This window comes from Myiozetetes cayanensis, unplaced genomic scaffold (assembly GCF_022539395.1).
Source record: "Myiozetetes cayanensis isolate MyiCay16 unplaced genomic scaffold, myiCay2020 scf14, whole genome shotgun sequence".
NCBI lineage: Eukaryota > Metazoa > Chordata > Aves > Passeriformes > Tyrannidae > Myiozetetes > Myiozetetes cayanensis.
The window spans coordinates 3935759-3958238 of NW_026087048.1; positions in this window are offsets into that span (position 1 = coordinate 3935759).

Genomic DNA, 22480 nt, shown 5'->3' on the forward strand with positions numbered 1-22480 from the left:
AGTCACGCCGTCAAAATTTTGGGTTGAATTCGGCGGGGTTTGGTCCCAGGAACCACTTCTGGCGCGGGTCCTTGCCCGCCAGGAGCCGGGAGGAAGTACATCCACTCCGAGGGAGAGCTGAGATTTCACCTTCATGCACTTTTTTTTTTTTCTGGTTTTTTAACCCTGGAGTGATGCACGCCTTCAAAACTGGGGACAGTTTTAAGAATTTTACTCCTAGGAACCGCCCCCAGCACGGATCCTTCCCTCCCTGAGCCGGGGCAAGGAGGAAATAGGTCCTCTTGGGATAAAAAAGTGAAATGTTGGGGTTGGTACTTTTTTTAACCCTGGAATGATTCACACCATCAAAGACTGGGTTGAATTATGCGGGTTTCAGTGCCAGGAACCACCTGTAGCATAGATCCTGCCCTCCAGGAACTGTAAGGAAAGGCTGCAGGGTGCTGGCTTTAAGCAAAATGAATTCCCTTGGGATAAAAACCTGGAATTTCACATTTCTGCACTTCTTTTTAAACCTGGAATGAGTCATACCTTCAAAACTGGGGACGGATTTTAGTACTAGGATCCACATCCAGTACAAATCCTTCCCTCCCTGAGCAGGGAGTAAATGCATCCATTAGGGATTAAAATTTGAAATTTCAGGTTTTTACACATTTTTAAACTGCAGAAGGATTCAAGCCTTCAAAACTGGGTTGACTTCTGAGGGTTTTGGTCCAAGTAGTCACCTTTAGAATGGATCCTGCCCTCTAGGAGCCAGGAGGAAGGGCTGCTGCCTCCAAGCAAAATAAATCCACTGGGGATAAACCCCTGACATTTCAGGTTTTTTACATTTGTTTTTAACCCTGGAGTGATTCATGCCTTTAAAACCGGGTACAATTTTAAGGATTTTAGTCCTAGGAACTGCCTCCAGCACAGATTCTGCCCTCCTGGGGCCAGGAGGAAAGGCATCCACTATGGACAAAAACCTGAAATTTTGCAGTTTACACTTTTTTTTAACCCTGGAATGATTCACGCCTTCAAAACTGGGGATAACTTAGTGGATTTTGGGCCTAGGAACTACTTCCAGCATGGATCCTGCCCTCCAGGAGCTGGGAGGAAGTGCATCCACTGGGAATAAAAGCTTGTAATTTCTGATTCTTACCTGAAATTTCAGGGCTTTGTGCTTTGGTTTTAACCCTGGAATGATTCATAGCTTCAAAACTGGATCTTGGGCCTAAAAGCCGCCTCCAGCATGGAACCAGCCCTCCAGAAGCCAGGAGGAAGGGCTGCTGCAGGGTGCTGACTCCAAGAAAAATTAATCCATTTGGGATAAAACACCAACATTTCACTTTTTACCCTTCTTTTTAACCCTGGAATGATTCACACTTTCAAAACTGAGGGTGAGTTAATGGATTCTGGGCCTGGGAACCACTTCCAGCATAGATCCTGCCCTCCAGGAGCTGGGAGGCAATGCATCCACGCGGATTTTTACCTGAAATTTCAGGGGTCTGCACTTTGTTTTTAACCCTGGAATGATTCACACCTTTAAATTGGGGAAGATTTTAGGGTTTTTGCTCCTAGGACCCACTTCTGGCACAGATCCGTCCCCAGGAGCTGGGAGGAAAAGCTGCAGGGTGCTGGCTGCACAGCAAAATGGGATAAAAGCCAATTGGGATAAAAACCTAAAAATTCATTCTTTAACCCTTTTAGGATACCATTTTCTCCTGAAGGGACCTGTATTTCCACTAGTGCCTATCCCATGCTGATGCCAGGTGAGGGCCTGGAAAAGCACCTTCAGTCCCTCACAAAAGCTTTCAGTAGGTTTCAAAGCGAAGCTGTGCCCCAAAAAATGGACTTTTCCCCAGAATTTTATTCTTTGGGTCAATTTGGGATTATTTTCCCCATGGTAGTGTGTCCCAAATGAGGATGGGCCCTGCACAAAACATCTGGAATAAAACTGGAGACCAGCTGGTAACTCAGTGCTGGAAATATTAAATAAAAAGGGGGGGCATGAGGAGTAATTCTGGTGGGTCCCCAACCCTGCTGCCAGCTGGATCCAGTCCCTGCCAACCCCGAATCCATCACCACACTGGGATCATCACTATGGCTCACTCCTTCCCCTCATGGAATGAAGGATCTTGGGCTCCTTGTCCTCTCTTGGGTCCCCTGAACCCCCTCCCGCCTTTTTACATCCCCACACTCCCAGACTGGCATCCGTAGGGGGGATATTTTGGGGCAGGAAAGAGGCTGGGAAAAAGCATCCCAGTATCCTGGGATTTCTCCTGGGGAAACTGAGGTAGCGCCCTGAAAGCTGGGATGGACATCCCAATCCCTGCCACCCCCCTGTCCCTGCAGCTGCCCTTGTGCCACCTGGCATTTCCCCGTTGCTTTAAGTCCCGCCCACTGGGACGTGTGTTTTCCACATGTAGATTTTTTCCTTTTCCCCTTTTCCCTCCCTCCCTCCCTCCCGCTGCTCTCGTTCTCAGCTCCAAAGCCAGGGGTGGAGCCAGGCTGAGGGCGGGGGCCAAGCCCACCCGGACTACGGGGGAAACCCAGCTCCAAGTGCTATTGAGGGGCCTGAATCCCACCCGTGGGATTCCCCAGTTCCCTGCGTCCCCCGGTATTTCCTTGCTTTTCCTGGCTCCTCCCTTCTCCCCGCGGGGACTGGAAATACCAGAGTTGATGTAATAGGCAGCGCAGCGCTGGCCAGGAAGGAAATCCTGGACTAACCTCCTCCTCCCACACCCCAAGGCCCCATGGGGGGCTGTAAGCGGGTCACTTCCCTCTGCATCCCCCCAGGTGGGGAGGGGCGGGATTTGGGGGGGATGGAGCGGGAAGGACACACAGGGACAGAGTTGGAGGGGGTCCCTGTGTTTGGTGCAAGGGTGGGGGTCCCATGTGGCTCCATATCCCATCCCCAGGCCATGTGATGCCAGCGGGATGTGGTGGCCGAGGGGACAAGGCGCCACCCCCACCCATGACCCTTAACGTGGAGGGGACACGCGTGTCCCATCCCAAATCCCCACAGCTACCTGTCCTGAGTGGGGACAGGGACATGGAGGGCTGGCAGTGGGTCACTTCCCTCTGCTCCCCGGGTGGGGAGGGATAAGATTTGGGGGGGATGGAGGGAGGGACACGCACGGTGACAGACTTGGAGAGGGATGGGGGGGCTATGGGAGGGGGGTGCTGTATAGCTTTGGGGTTCCCACCTGGCTCTGCACCCCATCCCTCTCCCCAGGCCATGTGACGCCACCGGGATGTGGGTGGCCCAAGGGACAAGCTGTCACTCCCACCCACGACCCTTAACGGGGAGGGGGAGGGAGCGCCCATCCCAAATCCCCACAGTCCCACGCGGGTTCAGACTCAGGAGGGGTGGCCAGAGGGCTTCTGTCCCTTGGCCACGGAGCAGTGACCCGAGGGGCCGTGTCCCGCTGTACGGGGGTCCCACCCCCACTAGATGGTGCCAGCAGCCCACGCTTGCGGTGCCAGCGCGCCGGGGTGACACCAGCGACAGCCACCTCTGCAGGGGTTTCTCCCCCCCCCCCGCCCAGCTCCACAGAAACCCCTTCCCCAGGCGGGGCGCGAGGGGCTGGACCCCCTGAAGCCTTTTCTACCCCCTTATTTTTTAGGGGGGGGGAATATTTATATATTTTTAATATATATATTTATATATTCACATATTTATGTATTTATATGGGAATGGATGTGGGAGCTGGTACCCAGGACCACAGCTGAGGGAATCACGAGGGGAATCCCAAAGAAGAGGGTGAGGTGAAGCGCTGGCACTGGGGAAACTGAGGCAGCCTCGGTGCCTCCATCCTTCTGTGCTGGGATCAACCCCCGAACTTCCCCTCAGCCTGTCCATCCTGCTTCTCCTTTGCAGAAATAAATTACCAACACCAGGAATTCGTTGCATTCCCAAGTGATTAAATTACTTAGCAACTTAACTCCCTGAAGAACAGTTTTTCATTGTTATTATTTTTAGGTAAATTGGGATAGTCACGTGAGCGACTGGATGTCACCTCCTGGAATTCGGGGGGACACGTGATCGCCGTGGGGCACGGTGGCACTAAAGTTCCACTGGATCCATCCCCCTCAAACTCACCTAGAAGATCGTTTCCAGGATTTTCCCACCTCCTTTCTAACAAGGATTTTCCAGGATTGAGTTGATTTTCAAGACAGTCAGGTGAGGAAAAGCGCAGGGGAGAAAAAGGGGGAATTTAACTGAACCTGAATCTCCACTTTCTTGCCCCAAAACAGGTTTTGTGAAACAGCAGACTTCCCACCACCACCACCCCCCAAAGGAATTTTAGCAGTTTATGGCAGAAATTCCCCTTCTGCAGTTCCCACCTCATCAATGACCACAAGCAGCAGGATCAAGGTCAACATCCCCCAGCTCTTCAATCCCTGTGCTGTGGGGATGAGTGGATGGGACTAAAGCATCCCAAGGCTCCCAGTGGAAGAGGAAAAACACCTCCATCTTTCCCTGATGGAGCCAAGGTTTTCCTAGTAATTTTTCCCCCAACTTAGCCAAATTTAGAGATGTGACAACCTCACCTGACAAAGAAATCTGCTCATGCCACCACTGTGGATGAATCACCTCCTTGTCTGGTCATCCAATGGCTCTCCTCTCTCCAGGCCAAAAAAAAAACAAAAACCCAAACAAAAAAAAACCAAATAAAAAATAATTGAAAGGGAATAATCAAAATGCCAGTTCTTCCCATCCTTCTGATGGCTGAGAAAGCTGAGTGTGCCAGGTCTCAGACCCCAGGGAAGCCGGGATGTCTCTGCTCTATCCCTTCCCCCCTGCACCTTGGGCGGGTGTTCTGCACTCCCTTCCCTCCTGCCCTGGAATGCAGGAAGGGAAAGCAAACACCGGGACATGAGCAAATCCCACTTTGATGCCTCCAAAATCCCCTGTCCAACCATCGCCTTGATTCCATCCACAGAGTCACTTCCAAGACAAGGAAGGGCAGATTCATCACTGCAGCCCTGGTCAAACCCACAAAAATCCCCCCTGGGCTTTATATTCCTGGTTTCCCAGGTGGGTACAGGAGAAGAGAGCGCATGAAGTGATGCCAGAAGTTAGTGCTAGAGGGATTATTTGGTTCATCTTGTCCCTAAAAGCCTATGGTTCAATCTATGGGACAGAGCAGGGAGGTGCCAGACCTACCACCACCCCACCTGGGCCCCACCAGCTCCTTTCCCACCTCGTGCTTGACCCAGAGATGGCTGGGGAGGGTCTCTAAGGGACGGGGGTTCTTCTCCCAACACTCTCTTTACAGATTCCCAGTGTTTTGGAATGCTGGCAGCACTCCTTGCTTCCTACGCTGACGTTCCTCTATCCCATTTAGCAATTAGAGGTGATTTTCTTTTCCCCCACGTGTTCTTAACGGAGCTTATAATTAACTCCTATCCGTGTTTGCGTCCTGGCCTCATCAGAGGTGTCAGCAAAGCTCTCTTGCAACGTTTCCTCTGGGGTTTTTATAGCTTGGGATCCTGCAAGAGACTCCCTGCAAATCCAGCTGGGCTCTTCTCCCAAAGGACGAGAGACCCGCCTGTCCCCAGGAGACGCTGTCCCTCAGCATCCAGCCTGGAGGGACATCCACAGGCAGATGTAGCTGGCAGGACTGACAAATCGCTGGCTCCTGCTGCCAGCCCGACCCATCAGGAGCAGCAGGGTTTAGGCAAAGCCTAAGAGAAATGCAGCTGCTGAGCCCTGTCTCCATCGCTCAGATTAACCTTCAGTGCAGCACCTTCCGTCGGGGACGCGAAGGTGACAGGGAAAAGCATCCTTTATTTCCGCGTGGCTGCCTGCTCCCGGCACACGTGCCCAGAGCTCCCGCCTTCCGCCGGAGGTTTCTCCTGGAAATTGAATAAAGTTGTCACCGCCCTAATCTCCCTGGCTCTGCATGAGGAATGTTCCATCCCTTATCTCCCCAAAACTCCTGCCTGCCTCGGCTTTCCATCCCCTTTGGATTGCTTTCATGTTTTTTTGCAACCCGGCCCGGCTCTCAGCGGAGCAGGGAAAATCCATCATGTTCCTCGAGGTGAGAGGAAAGTCCGTGGAGCTTTTTGCCTTCCCAGGGGCCATCGTCCTCAGATCTCCTGAGCCTGGTCACCATCACTGCCCCCAGTTGCAAACCAGCCCTTGCTGGGGGACACATCTCAGACAGGGCAGACAGGATGGGCGTCACCCTCGGCAGCTCTGGACTCCTTGTTTTCCATCTTTCCTGTGCTTCCGTGGTTGTCACCAGCTTGGATCCATGGGCAGATCCTGAGGAAGCAGCCCCTGCACCTCACAGTGAGCATCTCCTCCTCCTCCTCTCACCCAGCAGTGCAGGGGTGAGACGCCCTCTCTCTGGCTCTGCCTGTAACACCCTAAAATAACACAGACTACTTCTCCCATGAGCAAATTCCCTCTTTTTTTTTTTTTTAAATTAAATCCTTATTAAATCAAGGCTTTCCCTGCCCAGCAGAGGTGATCCGAGGTGGCTCAGCTGTCCCAGCATCAGCAGATGACAACCTCGACAGCCCGAAAACCCACCCACCGCTATCCCACCCACCCCTGCAGCACCACTCGGGGCTCTCAGCATCTCCGTGGGGGTCTCAGAATCCCCTGGGGGTCTCAGTTCCCCCTCAGGGGTCCCTGCACCCCCCGGGGGTCCCACCCAGCACAGATGCCGGGTACCCTGTGGGCTTCACTCATGGATGGCGGGAGATGGAATTAATTAGGGAGGCAGAGTGGATAATAACATGTTTTTTAAAGCATGTTGTTTGCAGCAGACTTCTCTGGAGTGGGTTATTTATAGGACACGGCTATAACCTAAATAAAGCAGTGGAATTTTGCCGTGTGGCTCCGGGGGGATGGCGCCGGCTGGATCTCGGGGGGGGAGGTACAGCCCCCCACCCTGGTGCCCCCCGGGCACCCCCAGCCCCTCCTGGGGGCAGCAGCACGTTGCAGACCAAGTCACAAGGCTTGGTTCCTGGAGAACCCCGAGCATCTCTCTCTTGAATTAACACAGGTCGAGTGAGATGATTTAAGGAGCAGAACTCGTGAGGATCCCGCAGGCCCCCATGGGATCCTTTCTGTGGGACCCCGAGGAGGAGGAGGTGATGTGAGCTGTGGGCTGGACCAGCTGCTCCATCCCAAGGCTGCTGCAAACAGGAGCAGGAGCCAGGGCTGTATCCTGAGCAGGGTAGAGACAAGGCAAAAGTGTCTCCCAGCTCCAGCTGGGAAGTAGGGGGTGGTCTCAGACACCTAAATCCAGCTCATCCCAAGGGATGCTCACAGGGATGCTACAGCCACCCCCAGGAGCAGCGAACCTCCTCCTGCCACCCTCTTCTTCTTCCTGGTCTCCTTCTTCCTCCTTCTCCCCCTCACTCTCTAATATTTAATTAATTAAATATGAATTAATATTTGATCATACAGGCTGTCCTGGATGGGCTGGGACAGTGGTGGTGGTTCCACCAGAAGATGATTGTCCCCAGACCTTGCCAGGATGGCCTGTGCTTGCCGTGGGATTGCCCAAAACCCCTCATTTATTGTTCAGGCATGCTCAATGTCACTGTGATCCCACTCCCCCCCCACCCCCTTGCCTCAGTTTCCCCCCTCCTTGCCCGGGAGAGGCACCAGCAGGAAGCTGAGCTGATGGCAGGGAGGATAAATAAACCCCAACACGTCCCTTGGCATTCCCAGAGCCACTTGAAAAGGAAAAACACCACCCACAGCTGTGACAAATGTCTTTGTCTGGCTCTCAAGTGGGATAGGGAACACCCGGAGAGCGGTGGCTGCTCGCGCTCCAGAGTGGTAGGAGTTTAAATATATAGTGAATAAAATGAATAGTTTTGTTTGTTCTGCTCTTCTCTAATTTAACACCTTCTGGGTGAGCAATTACTCTCTGTAACAAGAGCAAATAAGCAGCATTAGTGTAATTGGTTGAGTATTACTCTGCTTTATGCCATATAATTCAACATTGAGACCTCAGCATTTACTCTTAAAAGAAGGTTTTCTGCTCTAGTCGAGGCTCACTGTGGGTTAACCCTGGGTTTACCCACCAACCCCCAAATTCAGCTTATGTTTGTCATTCCCAGCTAGGAAAAACTGCTTTTTTGCTTGGTTTTTTTCCCTTAATGTTTGCTGCAGAAGCTCTGTGGGATGAATTCTCCTCTGGAGGAATGGCTGAGATGTCTCACTATGGGTCTGGAGGTGTCTCACCATGATGCTCATCCTCCTCCCCAGCCACAAATGGGCTGAATCCAGCCTGGAAAGCCAAAAAACCACCCCTCATCCCTGTGCATGGCTGGGTTTAAAGGAGAAGGGAAAAAAAAATCACCTGTCAGGCGAGCAAGTGGAATTAGCCCATCATTCCTCAGTCAGATCAGTGGTGTACATGGATTTAAATGGTGGTTAATGCATCCCTTCCTGCTTGGAATCATATCTGGGTTAATGTCCTTGCCCGCCCGTCCCTGATGGACATCTCCATTAGGAGCAGTCGGGAAAGCCACAGGAACTGTCTAGGGGGAAAAAAAAATCAAAGAGAGAAATTGTCTTTGGGGTTGGGGAGAGGTGGAAACGTCACATAAATCCAGTGAGTTGCTTTGCTGCTGCTGAGGAAGTGGAAGAGGCAGCTCCGGATCTGGGGCTGGGTGGAGAATTAATTGGGAAATGGGAGATAAAAAGCAAACCCAGTTTTGGGAGTTTTCTGGTTGGAAACAGCACCTTGTTTTTACTCCAGGAGCCCCAAATTCTTCTCCCCACACTCCTTGGGGGCTGTTGGATCTTTGTCCCACAGAGGAAGTATCTCCTCGTTCTGTTCATCCCTGGAAAACAAAAGCAAAGCCCAGTTCTTCCAGGTGCTCCATGTGCCCCATTGAAACACTTCCAGCAGCTCTTAGTCTTTCCAGTTGACCTCACTGGTCTTCAAAGAAGGAACTGGAAATCTGAAGGGTGCTTGCCCTGACTGTGCCTCAGTTTCTCTCCCTATGGTAAACAGAGGGAGGAAAAGGGGCCACGTGGACACCTTGAGTTGGTCCAGAGGGAAAGGGATGCAGGATCCATCCTGTCTATTTGACCACACCCCCTCTATGGGCGCTGAGTGCCCTCAGCCACTCCCTTCCCTTCCCATCTCATCTTACCTCATCTCATCGTCCCATCCCACTATCTCAACCCCTTCCCTGTCCCATTCCAGGGTCCCACTCCTGCTCATGGATGGATGGAACCCAACTACTTACATGGTGTCCTGCCTGGAGAGAGGTAACCAAGACAGCCCTTGTATTTGATGCCCCAGGATGGTTTAACTCCATCTGCAGGAAGGGTAGATCATCCCCAGGCCCTGTGGTAAGAGAGGGATGGCTTGGAAGGGAACATCTGTGGGGTGAACTGGTGCAAACTGGTCCCTGGCAGCATCAGACACCAGACCCAGGAAAAGAAGGACAAGTCTCGCTCTGGAAGAAACTCTTGTTACCTGCCCTGGGAGCAGGCAGGGGACCCAAAAAATCCATCCTCAAACTCCCCCTCAAGCAACAGCACCCCATGGAAAAACCCCGGGGAAAAAAGGCCCTCATCCCCTTTAACCCCTTCAGCAGGATTAGTTCCCAGCTGGAACAAGGCTCTCCTTTATCCTGCCAAAGCTCCACGGAGCCACCAGCTGGCAGCGCCCAGCCTGGAAGAGCCTCACCCCAAATCAGCTCAGGCTCATTGGCCAACCTCGTTAATCTGGCTGAGGAAAAACCATCTCCCAGCCTGGGAGCTCTGGGAATTCCTGCCACAAGCCCAAAACCAGTTTCGCTCTCATAAAAGCGATGTGAACTCCGCTGAACACACAGGAGCTCCCACAAAAGTGGCAGAAGGAGGGAAACAGCCAGGAAAGTGAGCTGGGGTTTGTGGGCACGGCCAGGGTGGTGTGGGTCTGTCACGGACCGGAGGAGTCAGAAATCGAGTTAAGGAAGGGAAAATACATAATCCAAGAGTAAGAAAAGGAGGTTTCAGCTCAGAACCTGTGTTTCAGAAGCAAATTTCTAGTGAGGAGATGGGCTGTGAGCATCCCAGACCTGGGATAACGCTGCTACAGCTTGAAAATTCCCACTTGGAGCTGAGTCTTTCTGTATGCTGAAGGCCTATGACAGTGTGAATCACCCCAAAATGTGACCAGCACCTCATTACCTGTTCTGCAGAGGTTGGGGGGTCTTGGGGCTTTCCTGGAGCAACTTGTTTGCCCCTTTTTACCCTGGAGGAAAAGACCATCATCACCCATGGTACATTGGCTCCTTGGGGAAACCCAAGGAAATCAAGGCAGGACTTTCTCCGTGGCCACAGGAGCGCCATCAGTCACTTGGAGCATGAGAACATTTAAATGTCCCTCAGGGCTGGAGAAAATCCTGCTGCTGAGATGTTTTGATCTCCTCCTCAGAATTCCCAGCTCCAGCTTTACTGCCTCCCTGGCGTCTCCTCTTCCACCTGGGAGGCTGCATGGGAAGGGGACAGCAAGCACAGACACAGGGACAATCCCAAAACAACCCAGTGCCACCCTGGAGAGCCTCAGCTCAGGGCCAGGACCACACAGATGGATTAACATCCATCTCCAGGATCAGATGGGAGAGGACCAGCAGCCTCCTCCCCTCCTGCCCAGCACAGAGGGAATTTCCTTCCACAGCCAAAAGGAGCCACCAAACACCATGCATTGGGTCCCACCTCCTTCTCCAGTGGGTTGCACCTTCCTCTTGCAACCAGAGGCAGCCCTATCCATGGAAAAACCACCTCTTGAGCCCAGGACAGGAGCTGAAGCATCAACCAGGGAAGTGCAATCCCAAAGGGACTCATTCTCATGCACCCCAGCCTGGGGGGACCTGCTCCTGCTGCCTGTTATCCCTCAACAACATCCCGGGGGAAGGAGAAAAAACAACCCCAACCCCAAATCCCACTGCACACAACGTGCTTTGAATCAGGAAGGAAAGCAGAAGAGGGGAGAGTGAAGCAGTGAGGCTCAGGAAACAATCTTGTTATGGATCTCAGCAGGGATGAGGTGTAATTAATCCCAACAAATCCATCAGAGAACAATCCCTTGGTTTGGGATAAATTGCCTGTGGCATCATCCCGAGGAAGTAGCAGGTACCTCCAGGTGGTTTGTGGCAAATGAAACGGGATGAATCCTCCCTGTTCTGCTGCTGTTGGGTGGGAAAAGGGGTTTTTCCATGCTACCAGATGGCAAATGGGGACAGGTTTGCTGTGGCCTCCCAGGAACCCAAATCCCCCCGCAAGCTGAAATGAGGAGCAGGATGAGGAAGCTGGAACAGGCACAGCCACCTTCCTCCATAATTCCACGGAGGAAAAAAAAGGCTGAGATCTTCCCAGATTTCAGCCACGGGGGTGAAACAAATTGAGTAAATAAATCCAGGTTGATTTGCTGTGGATTTTCGCAGGGATCACCTGTTTCCCTTCATTTTGCAGAAGCACCACTGCAAGCTCAGCCAGCACTGACGTGGCTTCATTGCTCAGCTTTCCCAATCCCCTCTCTTCCTCAAAGAATTCCCTCTGCAAGGCAATTTTGTGCCCTGTCCATTTAAAATAGGACACGTTAAAAATCTCTCCTGGAGAGGATGGTTGGCTTCAAGCGTATCGGGGTAGATGCACTTTGATGTCTCATGAAGATGCAGAGGGACATCTGTGCTTCGTCATCGTGGTCTGCTGCAACAAAAATAATAATGAAACACCCTCAACCCTGCCAGCTCTTCCCTGTTGGAGCCTGGGAATCACTGCTCTTGGCGTTCCAGACCGGGATGCCGGGCTCTGGGCACCACCAGCATCCCAACGCCCTCGCGCTGCCCTTCCCAGCGCGGGAGGGCTTTCCTCCCCGGAGGCTTTCCCAGCTTTCCTCTCCTCCTCACTGCCTTGCCTCATCTCCTAAATGAAGTATGTCAGGCAGCATTAGCTCATCCTTCCCCTGATCCCTGCCCAGGGAGCATCCCTTGGAAAACAAATCGCTCCATGTCAGCAGAAGTGTCTGGAGTGATAAAAGCTGTTCAGCAGCAGCAGCTCTGTATGACCAACCACTGGACACTCCCAAACTTATTAGAAACTGGAATATATCGGCAGGTTTTCTGCTCCACCTGCCAGCCTGGCTGAGGATGGATAAATTCCTCATGCTGGCTGGCTGGAGTCTCTTGCTTCTCCTTCTTCATCCCTCATGGAGGTGGGTGGCCCCTGGGTGGCATTTTTGGGGAGATGACAAAAGTCCAGCCCTTCCTTGCTCCACAGCAAGTTTCCTCATCTGTTAAAAAATAAATAAAGAAAGAAAAATCCAGGGTTAATTCTTAGTTTGGGATCTATTTATCCCTTTCCTGAAGACAGAACAAGCAAAAGATGCTGCCCAGCATCACGTTGGATGTGGTACCCAGGGGGCTGAGACATGGGCAGCACATGGAACTCCTCTCTGAGAGGGGTATCTTCCCTGCCAGAGCAGCAATCACAGCCCATCCAATTCCCTGCTCCATTTCAGGAGGAATTTTTGTCCCTGTGCTTGTCATGAACTTGCCTGATGCTGGGGAAGATCAGCCTGTCCATCTCTCTGCGATGTGAAGGAGGGGAGCTTTTTCCTCCCCCCTCCCCTCCTTTTTTTTCTGTCAGGTTTCTTTTTGTTTTTTAATTCTTCCTTGCTTTTTTCCAGCTTTTCCCCCTCTTCTCCCGCCCCTTTTCCTCTCCCTTTTTTCCCCCCTTTCCCAGCTTTTCCTTTTTTTTATTTGTCTTTCCCAGCTCCTGCCACTCACCATCAAGGTGTCACTCCTGCTTCTGTTTTCCCACAGGACCTGCTCCTGCACCAACCAGGCCACAAGCCCTTAGGAATTTCAGCAGGGCTTCTCCATCAGGAATATCTGGGAGGCAACTGGGACAGGGATACGGAGGGAGTTAATATCAGGGGGAATCCTGGAGGTGAAAATCTCCAAACCTGGATAACTAGACCCTCAAATAAATCAACCTAAAAAAAGTTAAACTCTTAGATAAGCTACACAATAAACAAAGCAGTAACCCAAATTCCTCAATGTTCCTTCTCAGAGGATCCCAAATCCATTCCCTGGCTCATGGATGAGGGTCTTACAGAGCTGGCACAGACAGCAGCAGTCAGACATGTGCACAGGTAGGTTTGAGGGCTGCACGATTTGTTTTTGAAAAGAAAAAAAAAGCAATTTATGGCTCGGGGACCTGCTGAGCCACAGAAAGCTCCGGAGATCTGATCCCTCATCAGCTGGAGAACGAGGAGAACAAACACTGGGCACACCGACTTCATTGGGACGGGTGAGCACAGAGAGACTCTGTGCAAATATTAACTGAGATAACCAAAGCTGCGGGGAGGGATGAGCTGCAAGGAAAGAGAAAGTTCTCCTTCCTTTGGATCGGGAGTTGTGCGAGGATGGGGCTGGCTGCAGCAACACGGGATGCTTGGGGTACCTGGGCAGGATGCTCAGGGTGCCTGGGAAGATGCAGGATGTTTGGAATACCCAGGTAGACAGATCCAGGATGCTCTGGGTTCTTGGGAAAACAGATCCAGAATGCTCAGGGTGCCTTGGAAGGTGAATGCAGGATGATCAGAGTGCCTGGGAAGAAGGATGCAGGATGCTCAGGGTACTTGGGAAGCTGGGATCAGGATGCTTGGAATACCTTGGGCAGACAGACACAGGCTGTTAAACCTGGAGGAGAGGGAATATTTTTTATCCCAGTAACACCAGTAGGACATAAGAAGGTCTGGCCTGTGGAAGCACAGCTTGGGAGAGCTCAGTGGCATCCCAAACTGATCCTGCTGGATCTGTGGGGGTGTTGAGGAGGCTTGGGACTCACCCAGAGTCCATAAATGCAGCTGAGGCCTTCCCCATGTCCCTGCTCATCCCACAGCTGTGCTCCTGGGGGACACAGAAAGCAGGGACTCAGGACAGGGAAAGCTCCCATGGCCCAGCTTGTCCGTAGCCACAACACCCCAAAAATAGAAAAACCAACTTCTTACTACAACTTTACTACATCTCCATGCTCTACAGGATCAGCACAGCCTGGGAAAGCTGGATAAGGATCTCCCCAAGCCGATGCTCACGGAGAACTGGCCATTTCCCTCAGGGAAGGACAAGGGACCAGGAGAAATTACGGACTTTCATCTCCTGGCCTGTTTGGCCCAATGAGGAAGCACCCAGAAACTTACTGTTTTGTGGAAGAAGAACTGGAATATTTCCAGGAAGAACTGGATCTCACCTTTCCTCTCAACCGGGAGCTAAAAGAGCAGGCACAAGCCTGGAAGGAGAGACATCCATCATGGACAAAACAAGCCTGAGACACGGAAAAGCTGATTTCCTTGCCTTGGGGGGGCTCAAGGGGGCTCCAAGACAGCTCTCCTACCCTGATTTTGACCATGGATTTCCTTCTGCTCCAAGAGTTCCACCATCCCTGATGCTCCAAGTTGTACTTGCCTACGCCTACGAGAAGTTTTAGCTCCGAGTAATGTGTGTGATCCTCCCCGCCCCCACCCCCAGCTCTCTGAGAAGTTCATTTCATCCAGAAAGTTGGAGAGTGATTTCTTTTTTCACCTACTCCTGGAAAAAAAAAACCAAAAAAAGGAGCAAGGAGATGTATCTGACTGAAGGTGTGATATTTTCCGAAGGTCTTCTCCAGCTGGATGCAGCACCTTTTATTTCTAAAGCAGTGACTTTACCGCTTGGAAAAAAAAAAAAAAAAACCCAACCAAAAAAAAACCCTCCCAAACCTCACCTTGGGTTGGGTTGATTTATGCAGGTTACGTTGATTTGTAACATAAATTTTGCAGGATCATTTCATATTCCTTTTGTTGTACAACTTGGAGAAGCCTAAATGTGAATCTGAATATAATAACCCTCCTCACTGAAGCGAGCTCCTTTCATCCACACAAGAAACGGGCCCAGAGGTTCTCTCCCAGGCTCCTGGTTTCTCTCTAATGACATCCATCTCCTGCCTTTCTATATATAATTCCCTGTCTCCGGGTCACTCGGCCCGCCGTGGTGGAGCCGATGGCTCCGGGCGATGCTGTGGCAGGTGCCACATCCAGCAGCCAAACGCTGCAGCTCGAGGTGGAGGAAAGAGGTGGGGGGGAAAAAAACCTGCCATAAATCAGATTTTCAGGTTGTTCAGGAATAAAATGACACGTGCTGGGCCGAGCTAGCTGGGGGATCATGGTGGGGGGGGATGCCACCCCTCACCCTGGCAGTGCCACAGAGGGAGAGGACACCCATCCCGGTGTCTCATTCAGCATCGACAGCCCTGCTCCTGCTGCAGCTGGGGGACAGGAGGGAGGATCCAGGATTCCATTGCAGCTGTTCTCTGCAGTCCCAGCACACAATTTCAGGCAGTTTCAGGTGATGCAGGACCTTTATATGGTCTTTGGTGGCCTCGACCCCGTCCCTCCTGGACTAGCCGATCAAGCCTGCATCTTGCTCCATGCACATCCGCAGGGTTAGTTATCCTCAAGACAGGATAACTGGATTTTCCAGTGTCCGTTTTCAACTGGGCATCACAACTCCAACCACTGTAACCCCCCCAGGCCCTCTCCCTCCCCCCACCAAGGCCATCAGCACTTCTCAATGGTGCTGCAGATGCAGGAGAAATCCCTGTGCCTTGTCTCCAGTGACACCAAATTCTCCCTGCAGGGAAGGGGGACAGCTGAAAATCTACCCAGGATTTGGACCAAAATTATATTTCCTACTGATTTTTTCCTCATTTCAGACCCACAAGGGGGTGCAGGATATGTGGGCAGGCTGCCAGACAGACAGAGCTCCAATTGATGTTGACATTTTGGGAACTGCTCTTTCCACATATCTGATGGCACAGAGGATTCCAGGCCTGGGGGATGGCAACGTGACATCTTGGGCACATTTATTCAAGAGACCCTTGGTGGCAATGTCCAAATCATGCTACTTGGACAGGCAGTTTCAGGGTTTCCTGCAAAACCAGATCCAGTTTGTAACTTCATTTAAACCCAAACAACTCAGCAGAAGAGTTTTCAGTGCAGATTTGCCCATTCCCTGAGGCTCCCCGCTGTCAGGAGAGGGAGGGCACACAGGGAGGATGCTCAGCACTTCTGCAAGATCCCCCCCCCATGCTGTGGCCTGTCTTGGACAGCACAACCCCATTTCCAAGGAGGTAGGAGCACCCTCTCTCCCACCTCCCCATCCCATGAGGATTTAGCTCCATACACCAGCTGAACAAGGTCTAAGAAGTCATCCATCCCAAAAGCACCATCCCCAGCCTCCGTGCCACCAGCAGGCCAGCTCTGGCCCCTCCACATGTTTTCCAGACACTGCTTTTAAGCCCAGACAGGAAAATTTCTCACCACCAGCCCAAGCAGACTGTTTTCGCAGCTCTCTGCGAGTGTGACAAGGTGTCTGCGTTCTTCTTGGAGCTCTCCAGGCTGCTTTCAGGGGAATGAAAAGCTGTTTTTAGAGGCTTTAAAAAAAAAAGAAGGAAATTAAAAAAAAAAAAAAAAAGGTGTTTCACTGTAAGAATCAATTCTCCCTCGCTGGGCAAAGCTGACTAATTTGTAAACTGCGAGAAGAGAATAAAAAGGAGCCAGTGAGCGAGAAATGCCAGGCGAGGATAAGTGAAGAGCATCCCTTGGCAGAGGGATGCTGCTTCCTCAAGGGCTTAGCTATTCTCCTAGAAAATTGGGAAGGAAAAAGCAAACTTTCAGAGGGTGGCTTCCCCTTGAAATGCCACCTGGGTGGACCTCACGAGCCTCTCAGCTGCTGAGCCTCTTCGCCCTGCTGATGGGAATCTTCTTGGCTCTCTCCAACCCAGAGGAGAGTGGGATCAGCCAGGCAAGGGCAGGAAAATCTCCCCTGGGTTTGAACCATCCCAAAGCTCATAAAGCACATCATCAACCTGCTCAGCTCCATCGCTGCTCCCATTGACCGACTCCCTCACTTGGAAAATGCATCCCTGAGCCTACATTGCTCCATTTAATTCCAGTCCAAGCCCGCTTTTAGTTGAGGATAAAAGGCAAGAGCAGTGTGGGTTAGCATTGCTAATTAGAAAGGATCAGAGAGGAGGAATTAAGGGGATGAAAATCAGGGGAGGAAACGGTATCAGAATCCGAAATTTCAGCATCCAGCAGAAGAAACACTTGACATGGCTCCTGGGATCCAAAGGCAGGAGGAAGGGCTGTGCAGGCAGCAGGACACAGGAACACCACTGATGCTGCTTCCCAGCCTTTTGAAGGGAGCAGGAGCAGGCAAATCCACCTTTTTTTTTTAAACCCAGCACCAAATTAAAGGTGAGTGAATTCCTTCTTCTGCTGCCTCCTGACAAAAGAGTGGGATTCAGGAGAAGTTTGGCCAACCTGGGAGCAGACTGTGCCCCAGCATAGGCACCTGTGTGGCACTTCTGCCACCTCAGGGCTGTGGGGCTGGAGAAACAGTGCCAGAAAACCCAGGTTGGCTCTGGGTAAGCCAGGTCAACACTCCCAAACCAGAATATGCCCAAGGTCCTGTGAGATGCCCACTCGGCCGGTGCTTATCAAGGCACAAGTCAGAGACGTTTGACCTTTCAGATTCTGTCCTGGAAACACCTTTATGGCTTGTTTTAACCATCCTGTGTACGTGCTTTTCACCTCCCCAGGAAATCCACTGGGCTGGGAACAGCATCTGAGGGGGTTGTTGCCCCGTTTTTGCTCCTCTCCAAGTGGAGCGAAGACAGAGCAGGAGGGCTGCCCAGACTCGGGAAGGCCCATGTTCCAGCAGGGAGAAGGAGGAGGGTCTGAACTGAGAGATGTTGGTTTGGGAGAGGCACTCAGCACCTCCTCAGTGCTGCTGATGCATCACCAACTCAGGAGAGGAGAAGAGGGGAGGGATTCACATGCCTGCAGGGCTGGGACGTGCTGATGGAGGCTGTGAGGTCCCAGGGACAGGAGTTCACCCAGAGACGAGGTCACGCCGTGTTCTCAGCCAGCACCTCCTCCCCAGCCCGAATCACAGCCCCTCGGCAAGAGCTGAAGGTGCCCAAGTCGTTTAACATCTCTGAGGCTCCCTGATGACCCATTTACGATGGCTTTGGTAGATCTCAGTCTACATCCCATGTTTAATGTGATTACAAGGCTGTGTAATTGCGGCGTAATTGTCCTTCTTCCTGAGGCTGGTGCACCCTGGGGTTCCAGCCTCTCAATCTTAATTAAAAAGGATAAATCTTAATCAACCTCAATCAGAATTTTGGAGCTTGGGAGGGGGTAGGATGGAAGGGTCCCTCGGCACTCTTTTCGGGTGTAAGGGGAACATGAGCCCATGTAAGGAAATCAGCCCCACTAAGGGTCTCGGAGGTGCCGTGTCCCATTATTAGGGGTCTAATTGAGGACTCTGTTTAACTATTTTAACTCCTCAGCAGCTGATTGATTGGCAGAGCAAAGCCTCAGGAAGATCCACCTGGCAGCTACAGAGCATTTCCATCCTCTTCCCTGCGTTTCATGGAGGGAAAAGAGCACGAGCAGAGATGCTCTTCGTCTTCCATCTGCTGGGAGGTGGGAGCAAGTCAGCCTTTCCTAGTCCTTGATTCAGAGTGGTGCCACACCCCATTTCTCTCAGTAAAAGTTTGCAAGAGGAGTTTGAGATCCCCCCAGTTCTCCTTTTGCCTGGTCACTGACAGCTTTTGGTCTCAGAAATGCAGCAATCCAAGGGGCCAGGGAGGTGGGATGCAAACCAGCTCCTGCCTGGAAAGCAAGAATCCATGTCAGTGAGGGGGCAGAGAAAACAAAGCCTTGCCAGGATCTGGCCCCCAGGCTGCTGGGACCCAGGGAACCCAAGGACGAGGAGAAAGGGCTTTCCAAGAGAAGGGTTTTCCAAGGCAGGCACCTGCAAAGGACTGCTGAAGGGGAAGGTAGGAGTGAGGATGGGATTTGTGGGAGATACACGGCAGATGACAGCCAGGATGGCATCAGAGATGCTCAGGCAAGTAATGCTCAAGGGAAGGTTTGATCCAATCCCCACCTTCCTCCTGCTTTTTCCCATGCAGGACCAGGAGAGACGCCCTGCTAGCCCTGATATCTTTTGGGAAAAGCCACCCAGAGAGAAGGGTGAGCTGAAATGGGGTGTGATGATGCAGCACATGAAAGAAGAGAGGTCTAGGTACACAGACATGCTCTTTCAGAGCTGTCTTCTTGAGGAGTAACTGGGCCAAAGCTCCCACATTAACTACTTTGAGACTGGCAAGGATCTGCCCTGCTCGGTGTCCAGGGAAACGTAAGGAAGGTGCAAAAAGGGCTAAGAAAGAGTGAAATGAGGAGGAAAAGAGGAGGCAGTGATCCCAAGAACCTTTGGAGAGAGCTGATAGAGGAGGGTAGCTCAGCTAATCACATCCTCAGAAACTTCACCACTTCCAAATGAATTTTTAATGAAGAAAATAATGCTCTTTTGCAGTTATTTCACTTAGAAAAGAGAAGCTCTGGAGATTGCCACACCATCCCTCAACACCTCTGGCACCTGGGCATGTGAAGAGTACACGGAGAGGTGAAGTAGAGCCTTTTCCAGACAGGTCTTGACCTTGGAAGGTGGGACCAGGAGTTAATTCAGTCTCACACAAACTGAGAAAATACTCTTTAAAGTGGAGACAGGAGATGGGAACTTGCAGGGGTCAAGGGGTGATGACACCCCTGGAAGGGGACTTGCTACAGAGGCAGTACTTGGAAGCTGAGGGAGAGTTTTCTAACACAAAGGATGCACCCAAATTCCCCAGGATTCTGAAGATGGTGTGGGAGGGCAGATGGTGCCACAAAGAGAGAGCAGCCAGTACCTTCAAACACTTCCTCTATCTTCCAAAGGGACACCCAGGATGGACTTCATCCCCTGGCATGGCACAGAGATGGGTGCTGAGCACTGTGGTGCATGACTTCCACCTCCCTCCAGTCCTTCAGGATGAGAGAGAATGGATCCACATCATTTAAAATCAGTTGGAGCCGTGACCACCAGATCCTACCTGGGATGGGTCATGCCAACAAGCCCTGCCTTTGTTTTAAACCTTCTTTCATCTGGTATCTTCTGTTCTTGCCTTGGGAAGAAGAGTAATCATTCCCTGCCACTCAGGTTTTCGTAGAGTTCTGTCACCAGCCCCATCGATCATTCCTTCCCTATGCTGAGCAGAGCCAGGTTATTTAAGTTTTCCTCATCCATAAGCCTTTCTACCCCTCTGATCTCCCTCAACACCCTCTAAACTGTCACACAGAGAGCCCCAGTTCTCAGCACGGCAGCCAGAGATGAACACGAGAAAGGTGCAGGGACTATGCTGAAACCTCTAAAAGTAAAAATGTGATTATTTTCACCTTTAACCACCTCACACCCACCCAAAACTGCTTTCAGTCAGGCAGGATTCAGATCCATGATCTGGAAACCTGATGTCCTAAAACTGTGTGTCTGAAAGCCCTGGGCAACTCTTGCCTCCTCCGCCCGGTGAGCTCAGCTCAGCTGCTGTGCTCTCCTGCCTTCTGGTTCCCAGGGACCATGAAATATTAAGGGGAGAAAGAAACCCCAAACATAAAAAGAATTTATAGGGGATTTCCCAGGGGCTTTTTTTCTCCTACTTGAGCAGGTCAAAGTTGCCCTTCCAGAAATGAGCAGAGGGAGAAGGCTTGTTCTTCTTTGACAGAGCCAAGACCTTGCTAAGCAAGACGTCTTAAAAAGTAACTTCGGATGCTTTGTGAGGCAGAAAAAGGTGTTGGGATGGAGGAGCCCCTTTGGGCAGCAAACCCCCATCATCCAAATTGCTGTTTAGCTTCTCTGACAGCCTCTTTCAGTGACCCATTCATCTTTTCTGGGTGGAGGGCTGCAAACTCTCCCTCCCTGCCTCCAGTTCTGTTCTTTCAAACTGCTCCATCAAAGAGATCTATGGAAGGCTCCGTTCCCAGCTGACAAGTGATCTATTTAAAGTTTATATGCCCGGGAACAATCACAAAGACTTATTAATGGGGAAACTGCTGAAGGGAGCAGGCCCACGTGCAGCCGCTACACAAACACGTCTCCATTGCCATTTAATGCTCCCCAGCCTGGCGAAACGGCACATTTCTGCTCCTCGTTCCACCCCCTCCCCACCTTCAGTGCTTGGGATTCACTTATTCCCCACCAGCGGGTCTGAGGGTCTGGTAGAGGTGGCAGGTGGGGACCTGAGAGGGTGAAGCTGGACAGGCCGCCCGCCCCAAGTGCTCCGGCTGCAAGGAAAGGAGCATCACCTGGGAGATTCCCACTGTGGACAGTTCCCGTGGGGGGAGATGCATCTCCAGCATGGACCAAACGCCTTCAGCCTGCATGGAAAGAGAGTAGCTGTCACTGCTAGGTGTGGGAACAGCAGAGTCACATCTCCTGGGAATCAGGGGAACAGGCAAGTTTAAGGTGGAGCAAAGCCAAGCCACCGCCAGCACGAGCCTCCAGCTTGGGGTGTTTTGACAGAGTCACAGAAGGGACCCCCGGGGACCACCCAGTCCCAGCCCCGCTGCCAAGACAGGGTCACCTGGAAGCAGGTGACAGAAACGTGGCCAGGTGGGTTTGGAATGTCCCCCATGGGCAGCTGCTCCAGTGCTCTGCCACCCTCCGTGGAAACAGGCTCTTCCTCACGTTGAGGTGGAACTCCCTGTGTTTTAGTTTGTGGTCACTGCTCCTCATCCTGTTGCTCCCTGCAAACATCCCAGAAAACATACGGATGGTCTCAGCAGAGAAGGTGAGTTGGGATAAAAAGGGCTGGGATCACGCCGAGCTGGAGGATCCCCTCTGCCCCGGGAAGATGTCACAGGACATCCTGCACCAGGCAGATCCAGAAGAAGCCCAGGCACATTGCTGCCTTTGGAAGGAGGAAGGAGAAAGCAGCAGAAAGGTTGAGATGTGGCCTGTGATCCCTTGAGCCGGTCACAAGGAAACATCTGTGATCAGAGAGCTCCACAAACCAAGAGAGGGCCCTTCTACCCTTCCTGACAGGGGAAAACTGCCTTCTCCAACACTGGTTTCTCAAGCTGGGAAAACCCAGCAATGACACAGGAGTGTCCTGGCCAGCCCATACCAGGTAAGAAGCTCCAGCAGTCGCTCCCACGGCCGTGTGCCCCGGGTGATGTTTTGCTCCTGGCACGCCAGGAAGCGGAGCAGGACTTTTGGCTCCAGGAAATCAAAGATTTACCAGTGCAGGTCCACAAAGCTCACCTGAGGAGCGGATGAATGGACGGTGAGGGCACCTCTCCCTCCTCTTCCCAACACACGTGTCAGTAAATGCAGCATTTCCAGCCAGGCGATGACATATCGAATGTGGTCAGCCCAAGGTAATTGCCTCTGCTCTTCCTGCCTTAAGACTTCCAACCTTGCGGTTTTCCCACAGAAGGAGAGCCCTGCTCTTCTGATTAATGGCCCTGGCTGCACGGCTCAGGTTTAGTTTGACAGCCAATAAAAGGCCTGAGAGACTGAAAAAAAAAAAAAAAAAAAAAAAAGGTTATTAAGCATGAGAAGGCTTTCTCTGGGCTGAGGGGTGGAAAAACCTGGA